Raw genomic sequence first — 13,675 nt, forward strand, 5'->3', positions numbered from 1 at the left:
CCTTTTGCTCCTGCACCTCTTTTAGGAACTCGCACAGCCGGTATCTCTTTAGATCTCCCACCCCCTGAAGCCAGCTGACTTCTTCCTATCTTGACATACGGGGAAATTGAGACCAGGACAGGATGTGGTACAGGTTGGAGGACCCACCCGGTCCTTGCACAAGAAAGCCCTCGTTTCTGACACGAATAGAAAGTTCAGAGGTTCCCCAAACACCCTCAGTTTCTCTAATTTGGTAGAAAGAGTCACAGAGAGGAGGGAGGAATCCATCTGAGCAAAGAAGATGTGAGAGTTGACAACAAGGAGTCTCGGATTGCCGGGGCAGAGAGAGGTCACCGGACAATATCCAGCTCCTCCGACTGAGATGTGCTCTTTGCAGGAGTCTCCCCTTAAATCCCCTTGTGTTCTTCTAGTGCAGATTGTGAGCTTAATCCAGCTAGAGGGGGATTTGCAAATTGCAAAGAATGATTCCTTCCTAAATTCTCTAAGATACTTGCCAGGATGTATTCAACCGGTCGGTGCCTGTGGCTGAGGCTGAGCAAGCTGAGGGAAATGGGCATAACTTGGTGAGTAGGTTTTGCCCTCTGCCCGACCTGCTGGGGAATCACCTGGTCCCGCATGGACCAGAAATAAAAGGCAGGAGAGAATGGCCCAGGATGTGGCATAAAGAACAAGAACAGCCCGGTATGGTAGTAATCCCAGCAGCTCGGGAGGCTGAGGCAGGACGATCACAAGTTCACAGCCAGCCTCAGTAGCTTAGCAAGGCCCTAAGCAACTCAGTGAGACTCTGTCTCTAAATAAGATATCAAAAAGAGATCTGGGGATGTGGCTCAGTGGTTAAGCACCTCTGGATTTAATCCCAGGTACAAAAAAAAAAAAAAAGAACAAGGACAGATGATAGCCCCTGTCCACTCCCAAATCCTGAGGATATCCAGCTCACCCCTGAATGCTGCATCCATGAAAACAAACCCCTCCAATAGAAGTTAGACACTAAGAATACAGATCTCTTGTCACACTGTCTGGACTGGAATCTTGACTTCACTTAGAAGCTCTATGATTTGGGGAAGGTCTATTATTCTTTTCCTGCATCAATAATTCAGTAATAGTCCCCTCTATAAAGAGACAACACATTCAAATTATTTGATTGAAGAGAGTGTAATGAAGGTACATGTAGGGTTAAGAGAACCAAAGAAAAGGGTGATATATGTACCAGTGGGTAGCAATGTGCTGTCTTCATTTCCGGGGCTGTTGTAACAAATACCACAAATCTGGTGGGTTGACAAAACAAAAAAATTTGTTACCCAAATGTTCTGGAAGTCAGAAGTCTGAAATGGGTTTTTGCGGGGCTAAAATCAAGTATCAAGAGTGCTGTTTCTAACAGAACTTCTAGCAAAGAGATCCTTTCCTTCCCCTTTCCAGGGGCTGGCCATCTTTCCACGACCTAAAGCCGCTTTCTCCATCTTCAAATCCAGCAGCGTGGCACCTCCGACCCTGTCTCACGCTCCCACCCCGCTGCCGCCCTCCTTCACCTAGGACACTGGTCCCAGGGATGATCCAGAATTCCCTCCCGTCTCCTGACTGCTGGGCTCTCCTATGAAAGGTGTGCTTCCGTGGTTGTCTCTAGGAACTAGCTAGAGATTAATCTCCCCCTGCATCTGAGACCCGCTCAACTGTCGAAACGTCATAAAATGCTGAAAATATAAAACGTGATCAATGCTCTTTCAGCTCCCCCACCCCAGGCCGGGTCACGGGGGTCATGAACCGTGTGATTCCTCCCCCACCCATCGTTCTCTGGCCCAGCCCCTAGTCCTCAGGCCCCATGTGCTGTGGTGATACCCTGAGTACGCCTCCCCGCCTCCCCCTCCTCTCCATCCTCACAACCACCGCCCTGGCACACGTCTTCAGTGGCCAGACTCGCCGGGGCCTGCGTCCCTGGCCCAGCCCCAGGTGTGTGCTGCACACCACAGAAGACACTCGGGTTCATCTCCTGGATCAGCCAGGGTTCTGCAGAGAGAAGGAACCGATGGGTGCACACACCCAGTAGGTAGAATGAGGGGTATCAAGAGAAATGGGCTCACGTGGTTATGGGGGCTGACAAGTTCCGAGACCCTGGGTTGGCAAACTGGAAACCAGGGTGTTTAGTTACAGCCCAAGAGAAGAGGGAGCGTTGACACTGCCGGTCTTGGGTAAAGGCCAGCAGGCTGGAGAGCCAGGAAGACCTGAGGTTCCGACTGAGAAGAAGTCAGGGCTCAGTCTGGAGGAGGTCAAGCAGGAGGACAGGGGAGGCCAGCGTTTCCCACTCAGCCTCGGGTGGACTGAACGAGCCTCACCCACATCAGAGTGACAGGCTGCTGGACTCAGCCACAACACAAATGCACATCTAATTAGAAAAAGCCTCACAGAAACACCCAGAGTAACCTGTAACCAAACACCTTGTCACCTGTGTCCGTCAAGCTGACACATAAAAGAAACCAGTGCATCTCCGGAAGCCGCCCCCCACCTTCCAGGCTGCAGTGCCCATGTCCGAGGCTGTGGGGAAATCAGGAGGAAGCCCAGCTCCTCTTGCTCAAGAGTTCCACTTCCCCTGCTTGTTCCCCAACTCAGCTCGGAAACCCCTGAAACTTGGGACACACTCCTCGAATGACGATCATTCAGAGAAACCCCAGGGCAGAGCCCGCAGCCTGGGTCAGAAAATAGATCTCCAAAAGAGGGGAACGTGGAGCCTCGGGTGCTAAGGAATCCCAGGCGCCGGGGGCCGGGCCTGCATCCCTTCAGCTGCCGTCTTCTCACTTGTCCAATGAGTGTGTCACCATCCTCCAGACAGGTGGTCTGCACACTGCACAGAGACAGCGCTTGTTGCTCTACAGAAATGCGGAGCAGGTCTCAGGGATGCCACACGGAAGCCAGGCACAAACGAAGCCCCATGGGGTGGTTCCTTCGACCCCAGGCCGGAACCCAGGGCAGCTATGCACAAGGGTTAGAGGTGGGGGGCTGCCTCCCTGGGCTGGGACCAAGGGGGCCCAGGAGGACGTGGTGCGGCCCGATCCAGGCTCCGGTTTCAGGGCCGTGTGAGCCACACAAACACATTTTGAGCGTGTGTTTATGACATGTACCAGGTTCTGGGTGTAGGTTACGTCTTGACAAGATGTTTACTGAGAAAGGCAGAAAAGGGGGGAAGGAATGGAGGGAGAAAAGAAGAGAGGAAGGAGGGAGAGAGAGAGCACTTTTTGACATAAAGGAGACGAAGGGTGAGTTTCAGGCTTTTCTGCTGCTGAGCAGATGAGGAGGGGTGGGCAGGCACAGGACTCCTGCGGACGGTGAAAATCATCTCTGATCTCCCCGCCCCACCCTCACGCACACACCTGGACACAGAGAGGGGAGGTGGGGGGACACCAGCCCAGGGCATAGAAATGTCTGGGTTCTGAGTCACCCGAAGCATCTGGTCAGTGCCTAAGGCAGAGATGGCACCCTTAACAAAGTCCCTCTATGGTCAGCATTAATCCTATGGGCCAGGGACGGCCGCAGCTCCAGGCCTTCAGATAGCCAAGGGCCTGGATTTCTGGGCATCTGACACGTGGAGACCCCGTGTTTCTCTCCCAGACGCCCCACCGACAAAATGAGATGGGTCATGACAGCTCACAAAGGGACAGATGTTAAAATTCCAGAAATTTTAGGAACCACTTTTACAAGTTAAATAACACAACCTTCCAGTGAAAAACACAGAATATTAAAAACAAAGCCAATGGATTCTTAAAACCCATCACTTCCTGATCACGTTGCTATATTTTGATAAACCCTGTCCCTACCTATGCTGCCATCATTGTCAACTTTGATCTGACTCTCGAACCTCAACAGAAAAACCAACCAACATTGACATGGGAACAACAGTCCCCATCAAGGACGTGAGCTACCTCTCGACTGAACTGGATCGCTCTGAGCATTTATTTGTCGTCTCATTTTTCTGGTGACAGAATTAGAAAAACTGGAACTCGATTTTGCAAAAACTTACTCCCTCCCCCCCACCTTCCTTCTTCTTCTTTACAAGAAATGTCACCCTGAAGTCATAACGGTATGGAATTTACAATAAAGAGAATGGCATAATATTATTCAGAAATGACGTGCAACATTCTTTAACATTAGTGAAATTCGTCGTGTATCTCTCTGTAGAAGTAGATTTCCCCTGGAGAGGCAGATGCTGTCGATTTCTCAGCACAGCGCGGCGAGGACCTGTGCACACCTGTCTTGGAATCTGTAAGAAACCTGTTAAAATCCCAGCTGCAGCAGTACCTGTGTGACCTCACACTCATCCCTTCCCTCTCTGGGCCTTCTTTACTGTGGCTATCAGAGGGGTGAAGTGGGCAGCCCAGACGCTGGTGTGAATCACGGCCACCACCAACATCTTGGCTACTCCCACCTGCTGGAGACAGCTCTGCTCACCTCTGCTGCCTCTGTCCTCTGAGATCCAGGCCACAGGCACGGCACCTCCGGACTGACCAGCCTTTCCTCCCGGTCGCACCTGTCTTTAGCAATCAATAGACTGGAGAACCCTTGAGCAGACTTGGTTCTGGACCTGTGTGGGAGACCAACCTCGCATATGACTGAGTTAACTCCGCTGCTGGGCCATGTGACATCAGGCGCCCATGCTGTAGACTGCCCCGCTCTTCTAGGGTTCCAGTGACTGTGTCTTCCTACAGCCCCAAGAGTGGAGCTAGGTTCACCTGCTCCTTTGTGATATTACCCCTTTCCCTGTTTAGAGTAGAATCTCCTACGGAAGTGCCTTGTGTGTGCCCCCTTCTCTTACTGTGCCCTTAGGTGTGGCCTACCCAGGTGTCAGTCAACCTGCTGACAGTGGACATCATGAAGATACTCAGCCCCTGAAACCTGACCCCTTGCCTCATTTGAACAGCTTCTCCTCAGTAAAAGGGGTCAGCGCATGCTCTCACTCTCTCTTTCTGTGGACCCTTAAGGTCAGAGGAGCCGTCACAGTGACCCCAGAGAAACAGGTATCTGTGTCTCTTGTGTGGTTATTTTGCGCAGCCCAGTCAGCCCAGTTTTCCTGGACCGACCCCTGAGCCTTTTAGTCCCGAGAACAGAAACCCGGCAGACCTAGGGTTGGGGAAGAGGAAACAACTTTAGGGACCCATTCTGCTCCCCGTCCCCTTAGAGGAAGAAGGGCCTCATGGACTTATGCAGTTGGCTGATCACTTGCTCAAGTGTGTCCAGTGCTGGACACATCAGTCCTCTCAGCCGGCTGCAACATCACCACAAACTGAGCGGCTTAAAACCACAGAAATGAGTTACATCACAGTTCTGGAGCCCAGATGTCCGTGGAGTGGTTCCTCTTGGCGATCTCGGGGAGAGCCCGTCCACACCCTCTCCTGGCTTCTGGCAGCCGTTGGCGATGCTTGGTGTTCCTCGGTATCATGGCTCCCATCCGCCCCTCCCCCGCCCCCCCTCCGCCCCCGGTTCCCAGGCTGGAGTCCTAACCCCCAGTACCTCCGATCGCGTGCTTGTTTGGACACTGGACCATCGCAGATGTAATTATCTAAGTTAAGATGAGCTCATGCTGCACCAGGGTGGACCTGTAATCCAGTGTGACTTGTGCCCTCATGAAAAGGGAACACTTAGACGTTTAGACACACATGCAGCAAAGATTTCAGGGACATTCTACAAGCCCAGACATGCCAAGGCATGCCAGAAGCCAGCGAGAGGCCTGGTGCCCATTCTCCCTCAGAGGTTTGGCAGGAACCAACCCACCAACACCTCCGGCTCGGACTCACAGCTTCTGGAACTGTGAGACATCACAATTCTGCGTGTGAGCCCCCCGCAGTGGGCAACTTATCCCTAAGGAAGCCCTAGAAATCCAACCCACTCTGCAGACAGCTGTGTAGGCCCTTCCCGTCCCCACACGGCCTTCTCTGCAGCCTCTACAGGACGTCACCACGTTGAGGGGCCACCCTACATCAGGATGGCCTCAGGTCAAGTCCTTGACTTTGTGACATCAGGCCAATGTCTGAGGCTCTGGGGGGTCAGGACCTGCAGATGCAACCCACGACCTGGGATTCACGTTTCCCCTCGTAAAATCCTAGCTCCAAGTGTCAGAGGAGGGAAACCCAGGCTCCGGGAGAATCAGTCACCTTCCCAAACTCAGGGGCTGGAGGTGGTATGGGGCTGAAGGTCCTTCCTGCTTGCTGCTGTGTCGTGCCCTGTCCCAGAGGACGCTGCAGTGACCAGGACTCTCGGTGAGAAGAGGGGTGAGAACGGGAGGACCCACCCAGCTGCAGGCGGGCCATCTGTGCAGATGTCCCCGGGGAATGGAAAAGGCCTGAGAGGTCACTTACACGAGGGGCCCATCACCTGGGCCTGGCGGTCCACGGGTCAGTTAGCAGAATTCTTAGGTCTAGGACGACGAGATGTCTCTGGCCTTGGGCTTCTGGGCAACCTCCTCATCCCCCACATCCTCCAATGTCTGGACAAAGAAGATCCCCCGGGATCAGAGCGGCACTGTCCGGGATGGGATCCCCCTTGAGAACTTCTGCCCAGTTGCTGGGATTAGTAAGGAGCAAACCCCTTTCCCCCCTCCCTAGAGGTTCAGCATTTGAGTGCAGACATATTAACAGGAGAAAAGGCATGCACGTTTACTAATGCCTACCCGGGCAGTCCCAGGGATCTGGAATCCCGTGTACTCTCCTTCAAAGGGCCAGGAGGTTGGGGCCGTAGGCCGCTTAGAGGAAGGGCAGGTGGACTGGGAAGGAGGGCCTGAGCAAGACACAGAGGCCGGGACAGGGCGCGCCTAGCTCAGGCGTGGTGTTGGACACTCAGTCTCTTCTATGCCAGAGCTTTAAATGGCAGAAAGGGGCAGGAGACAACCGTGCTGCCTTGGGGTGGAGCTGTCTTTAGGCAGATGAGGGAGCTCCAAAGTCAGACCTTCCCGGGTTTGGTCATCTCAGTTTGAAGTCCAAAGTGGAGTCGTTTGTTAACCCCCAACAGTCGACAGGAAACCACAGCAACCCGTTTCCCCTTCCCCGACCTCCCCCCTCCTGGCGATGACATCACTGTGGTGTGAGACACTGTGCTCCCAGCGCCTGAGGCGCTGACCACAGAGGGGCCCCCAGACCTCTGCCGCTGGCCTCTTCCCTCTGGAGCCTGGGGCGCGCCCTCAGTGGCCCACCACCTAGGCTACGCCGCCTGCTGTTCAGGACACGGTTCCGCATTCCGCCCCGGGTGGGGGGCCTCCTCACCCCACTCCCAGGAGACCAGAGAGCCTGGCCACGTTCAATGGAGGCCCAGCACTTTCTCCCACACCATCCACAAGGCGATGGGCTCCCCTGTCCTGAAGGCAGCTAAGGTGGGGAGGGGGCTCAGGGCCGGGAGACGGCTTATCCAAGGCCACCAGCTTTAGAGCCCAGGGCAGGGTCGCCAGGGAGGGAGGACAAAGGCTGCCCCATGGCCACCTGAGTCCATCAGAGCTGCCCAGCGGCTGCTGGCTCACTTCCCACCCAGTGTGCCAGGCCGACTCTGGCCTTGCCGAGCAGCTAGTTTCTTTAACACAATGAGTGTCCGCGTCTCCCTGAAGCTCACTGAAGTCCCAGCCAACACAGTGGTGGTGCTAGAGGATGGTGCCCTCGTGACTGGCCCCAGCGAGATGCGGTCAGAATCTGGGTTTTTGCGGCTGGAACAGCACACGTGAGGCCAGGAAATTGATCAGGAATAGAAGTTTATTTGGTTCATTATTCCAGAGATGGTGGAGCCGAGAGCACAGCCTTGACGCCTGCTCTGCCCGTGAGGAACTCATGCTGCTCCAACTCACGGCAGAGAGTCAAAGGGACCAGGGGGGTGGTGCCAGACCAAGAGGGGCAGCCGCTTCATGATGACCCAGGAAACTGATCCAGCCCTGAGCCAGGAGAGCTCGGGCAAGAAAGGCCTCAATCCCGCCTAAGACCCCGAGCACCTTCCAAAGGGCCCGCCACCGCCAACACCCTCCCACTGAGAACCGGGCTTCGACAGGAGTTTCAGAGGGGCACGCCATGTTCACGGCAGACCACCCCAGCTAGCCCCCGACACCCGCCAAATCTGCCTGAGCCTCCACCTCAGACTTCCGTGACCCAGAGCCCGTGGTCTACCGGTCACCCAGACGATGGTGTTTTGTACAGTTGTCAGAATGGACTAGAACCACCAGCAAGAGACACCTGGCCTCTGGTCCTGGTTCCTGGCACAGAACTCCTGATGTCTGATAATTCCCTGAGGTCGGGGAGAGAAGAGCCAACTTTGTGATTCCTAGGGAGCCTGAACCTTTCAACCCCACTGGATCTAGGTGAGTGACGTGGCTCTCGGGGGACTGGGGTGGTTGCCGGAGGAACCAACCATGCGATTACGCGGCTGGAACCTTTTGCAACTTCCGAAACCGGGCTACACATGGAATTCATCACCAGTGACCGACGGTTAAATTGATCATGCTGAGGTAGGGGAACCTCCATTAATCCCTAAGTGACAAGGTTCCAGAGAGCATTTGGGGGGCGAATGCTTCCACATACCTACAGCCAGGTGTGTGTGTGTGTGGGGGGTCCTGCACTAGGGACCTCCATGGGCGTGGCCCCGTGCACCTCCGGATCTGGCTGTTCTCTCGTAGCCTTTGTGATCACGTGCTCAATGTCAGCAGAGAGAGCCCTGAGTTCCCCGGGCAAGTGTGAGGAGGAGTGGGGGAGCCTGAGAGCCAGTCACAGTGTGGGCATCGGAGCAGGAACAGCCTGAGGGAACTGAGCCCTCCGCCTGTGGGCTCTGCGGTCACTCCAGGTCACTAAGTCAGAAGTCAAGTGAACTCTCAGACCGCCAGTTTTGTCTAGAAAGTTGAAGAACTGGTGTTGGAAGGAACAAGGCCCCACACAGTTGGCGTCAAGGGTTGTGAGCCCAGCAACTGGCTTTCCCTTACATTTACTGTCCCCAGGGCCACAGGGCCAGGCTGCCCGGCCTGCCACCTGGACACTGTCCTCGAGCCATTATACAGATAACATTGTTGTATTCCTCCCAAACAAGTTCTTTGATCCTGGCTGTGAGGTCAGTGACTCAGGACCAAAGTGGACAATGGAAGGTAGGGGGTTGGGGACTGGGGAAAAACAGAGAAAAACCCAAGTGGACACAAGCAACCAACCACAGAGACAGTTTAAGTCAGAAGTTAGAAGAATCCTAGGGTTCAGACCCCTTTTTTAGCACATAAGAGACCAGGCCCAAGCACCCTCCTCCCTCAGACCCAGGGTCCAGGCCCAGCCCCCTCCCTCAGACCCAGGGTCCAGGCCCAGCCCCGTCCCTCAGACCCAGGGTCCAGGCCCAGCCCCCTCCCTCAGACCCAGGGTCCAGGCCCAGCCCCCTCCCTCAGACCCAGGGTCCAGGCCCAGCCTCCTCCCTCAGACACAGGGGTCCAGCCCCAGCCTCCTCCCTCAGACCCAGGGTCCAGGCCCAGCCCCCTCCCTCAGACCCAGGGTCCAGGCCCAGCCTCCTCCCTCAGACCCAGGGTCCAGGCCCAGCCTCCCCCCTCAGACCCAGGGTCCAGGCCCAGCCCCCTCCCTGAGACCCAGGGTCCAGGTCCAGCCCCCTCCTGCTTGGACCTTGCAGTACCTACCAGCCCAGTCCCTAAGCCTGGTTTCTATTACCTTGCTCGTGGCCCCCAGGCTGCATTACTCTGGCCAGGAAACTACTCTTCTCTGGCCTCAGTTTCATTTCTGGAAAACAGAACTTCTCCTCTCCTGCTCCCGTGGGAGTGAATGGACAGCTGCCAAACAGGGAGTCTCTCCTGTTTCTCTTTCTGATTCTTCAGGCTGTTTTCCTCCTGGGAAGTGGGAAGTGGGGACACGATGGGAGGACACCCTCCACTGGCTGGGCAGGGCCCTCTGCTCTGGAGCACTTCCCCTCCCTTAGATCCTACAGCTCCCTCCCAAGGCCGAGCTCGCTCCCTCCCTCCCTGTGTTTCCCCAGAATCTGGGAGGCCTAGGTGCTTCCCAGAACACGGGTGTATGGGAGGGTCAGCCCGGGGGGGCACTGGGAGCCTTGTGATCCAAGCCCTCCGAGTTCCTGGAAGTCCAGAGCACGTCAGCTGCCGGATCTGGGATCTCTGCCGATCCTGAGGACTCTTCCCTTCAGATCTCACTCCCTGGCCACTCCAAGTGTTGGCCGAGGAACTGTGGGGTGGGCGGGGCGTCCCAGCTGTGGGCCCTCTTCCTCCGATCTGTCTCCTCTCCCTCTCCACCCTTCCTCTTCCTTCTCTTCCTCCCATCTGTCCTCTCTCCACCCTTCTCTCTTCTCCACCTCTGGGGAAGTCCAGGGTGTGAGGACTTGTCTCCACCAGGGAGAGCCCCGGGGCAGGCCAGAGGAGGTGGAGCAGCTGGGAGAAAGAAGACCTAGCAACAGACAAACAGACCACACACACACACACACACACACACACACACACACACACACACACAATTCAGGGAGAGGCATGAGAAAGAGAGGCACAGAATAAGAAAAGGAAACCAAGTCAGACCCTTAGAGACAGACATCCTCATCTGACTCTCCAGGGAAAGCTCACTCTTTCATCTGATACCTATTTACAAAACATCTTCCGGGCCCCAGGCACTGGTCTAGGCTCCAAGGACAGAGTCAGGAATAAAGCAGGTGCAGCCCACAGCCTGGGTAGAGCTTGCACTCCAGCAACAGAGACACGTGGTACAAAAAGATGCTCAGTGAACAGCTTACAGTACGTGGGAAGGTGACCGATGCTATGGGTAAAAAAGGAAAGGCAGAGGTCAGGGGGTTGGGAATCCAGGGCTGGGGCAGGCTTGCACAGTAAACAGGTGGCCAGGTAAACCAGCCTCCCTCCCTCCCTCTCCCCCTTCCTCTTCCTCAGCAACTAGATTCTCCAGAAGTGGAGAATCTCCAACTCAGGCATCAAAGAAACCATCTACCTGGACTCAAGCATTTAACAAAACACAGACGTCTCCAAGTTCTTTTCCAGGGGCCCCTAGTCCTCCCTAGTTCCCCACGAGGCAGGTACAGTATTCCTCCTCATCCGTGGGGCTTATGCTGCAAGACCTCAGTCAAGAACATTCACCTTTTCTCTTTAAGGAAGCACTTTAAAGCTTCTCTTTGGTATATCCAAATTGCCAACAATGCTACACATGCACTTTGAGGTCCTTTTTACACTTGATCTTAGCCAAAAGGTTGAGCGATCAGGATCATTTTTAAGTAAAATAAGGATGACTTGAACTCAAACACAACAATACAGCAATAATTGATCCAATAACCCAGATGGCTAACAGGTGGGTGACTAACAGGTGGGTAACATATACAATGTGGATACACTGGACAAAGGGAATATTCACATCCAGGCAGGACAGTGGGACATCTTTAGATCTCATCACAATGCTAAGAACGGCAGGCAATTTAAAACTTATGAATTTTTATTTCTGGCTTTTTTCACTTAATAATTTCAGACCATGGTTGACCATGGTAACTGAAATCTAAAAAGGAAAACCTTGAAAATGAGGAGCCTATGGTAATCATAAGGACTCGTACCTCCTGAAATGGGGCAGTCCTTATGATTACCTTATGTAGTCTGAGCAGCTCAGACGAAGGGCTCAGTGGGCTGTTGGCCATGTCTGTGCCCCACCTCCCAGTCTTTGTGGTCTTTGCCTCAGGTCTGCTCCTACACCCTGGCTCATCCTCACTCACAGTTCTGCAGGGGCCCCACCAGCCCCATGGCTTCAACTTCATCCAAGTTTGGAAACATCCTTTTCTCTAACCTATAGAAGGTCCTGGGGTCTCTGACACAACCCTGCTACACACCAAGTCACTATCGCCAAGTACCCCTGATCTCTCTGCCCAATTTGTCGCTCAGATGGGCCCACCCAGGACTGAGTGCCTCTCTCCAGTTCCCAGTCCTCCTGAGGATCCCCAGTACCACCAGAACCAAAATCCAGCCTCTGAGTCTGGCATCCAAAACCCCACATTTGCACATGTTTAATAGCTTGATTTAGCCATTCCACTCTGTAGGCCTATACCAAAGAACCATATTGCACCCTGGAAGTATATGCAATTGTGATAGTCAGTTTTACATTGCTGTGACCAAAATACCCCAAAAGAACAACTTAGAGGAAGAAAAGTTTATTCTGGCTCGTGGTTTCAGAGGTTCAGTGCCTGGCTGTCCAGCCCCTCTGCTCTGGGCCCAAGGTGAGGCAGAGCATCATGGCGGAAGGACACGGTGGATGAGGGCTACTCCACTCCTGGTGGCCCGGAAGCAGAGAGAGCAAGGGGAAGGGCCAAAGGGAGGATGCCCCCTTCCAGGGCACAGCCCCCACGGACTCCCCTCCTCCTTCCACGTCCCATCTGCCTATGGTTACCGCCCCACTCTATTCACACTAGGATCCATGGATCAGCTTACAGCTCTCATAATCCAGTCATTTCACCTCTAAATATTCCTGCATTAACACGGGAGCTTTGGGGAGATGCCTCATAGCCAAACCATAACATTTTAAATTTGTCAATTAAAATTTTTAAAAAATGTAAAACCCTGCATGAGAGCTATGCACCCCAATCCCAAACTCCTTACAACACTCATCATATTTGCATAACGTCCATGCGCCTGAGTTTCTTATCCTGGATGCCCTCTGCCGGCTCCACCTTCCACCTTCCTCCCATCCATGGCTGATTCTCAGCCGTCAGGACCTCCTCCTCCGGGAAGCCCTCTCTGGCTCTGTGGCTGGGACGCTACTTCTCTGCACTGGTGTGGTCCTGTGTTGACACAGCTGTCTCCTGCACCAGATTGGCATCTCCTCTAGGGCAGGGCCCCTCTGAGTCACTTCTGTGTGCCCAGGCATCGCCCAGCTCAGAGGCCTTCCCCAGCATCCTAAGAGATGTCCCTATCATAAATGTTTTTCCTCTGCCTCTTCTCCATTTTGCCTTATCTCCCGGTCCTTCGCTCCTTCTGTCCTGATGTTCTGTCAACCACACCTGAGGTTTTCCCAGAAGGACAGTTATCTCGGAAAGGCCCAGGGACATCAGCCACCCTTGGCAAGAAGAGTTCTGGGAGAGACGACGCTAGTGAGGGGCAATGGAGGTCCCCTTCAGGAAGGCCCCAGGGCCACCTGCCCTTGTCTTGTGGCTGCTTTCAGCCGTGGTCATGCCACCCTTAGAGGACTTCTCTAGACATCTGGGTGCCAGGGGGAGGGTGGGGTCTGGGCCTCTGGGTCTGAGGGAGGAGGGACAGGGTCTGCCTCCTGGAGGAGGCAACCCCTGGAACCTAAGGTCCTGGTCCTTCACTGTCACACACTCTGGTTTTAGAAACATCTGGTTTTATACAGCTGCTCCACCCGGCAGGGTGAGGTAAGGGCCAGGCAGCCCAATGCCCAGCTTCTGGGTGGAGCCTGGGCTGTCCCCTCCCACTGGTGAGAAATCCACTCCCCCTACTCTGGGCTCACCTCCATCAGAGGATCCATCATCCTGACACAGCCAGACACCAGGCGGCATTAGCGCGTCACACACACGGCCAGGCCCGCCCTGCTGGGTGGGCGGTGCCCTGGCTCCTGCATCGTGGGGCCTTCTCCCTGTTGGCTGGGGCTGCCCTTCTCCCCCTGCCTGAAGGGGGAAACCCAGGGTCTGAGGACTTGGCTCTTCCAGGGGAAGGTCAAGGTCAGGCTAGAAGAGGTGG

This window comes from Ictidomys tridecemlineatus, chromosome 15 (assembly GCF_052094955.1).
Source record: "Ictidomys tridecemlineatus isolate mIctTri1 chromosome 15, mIctTri1.hap1, whole genome shotgun sequence".
Taxonomy (NCBI): Eukaryota; Metazoa; Chordata; class Mammalia; order Rodentia; family Sciuridae; genus Ictidomys; species Ictidomys tridecemlineatus.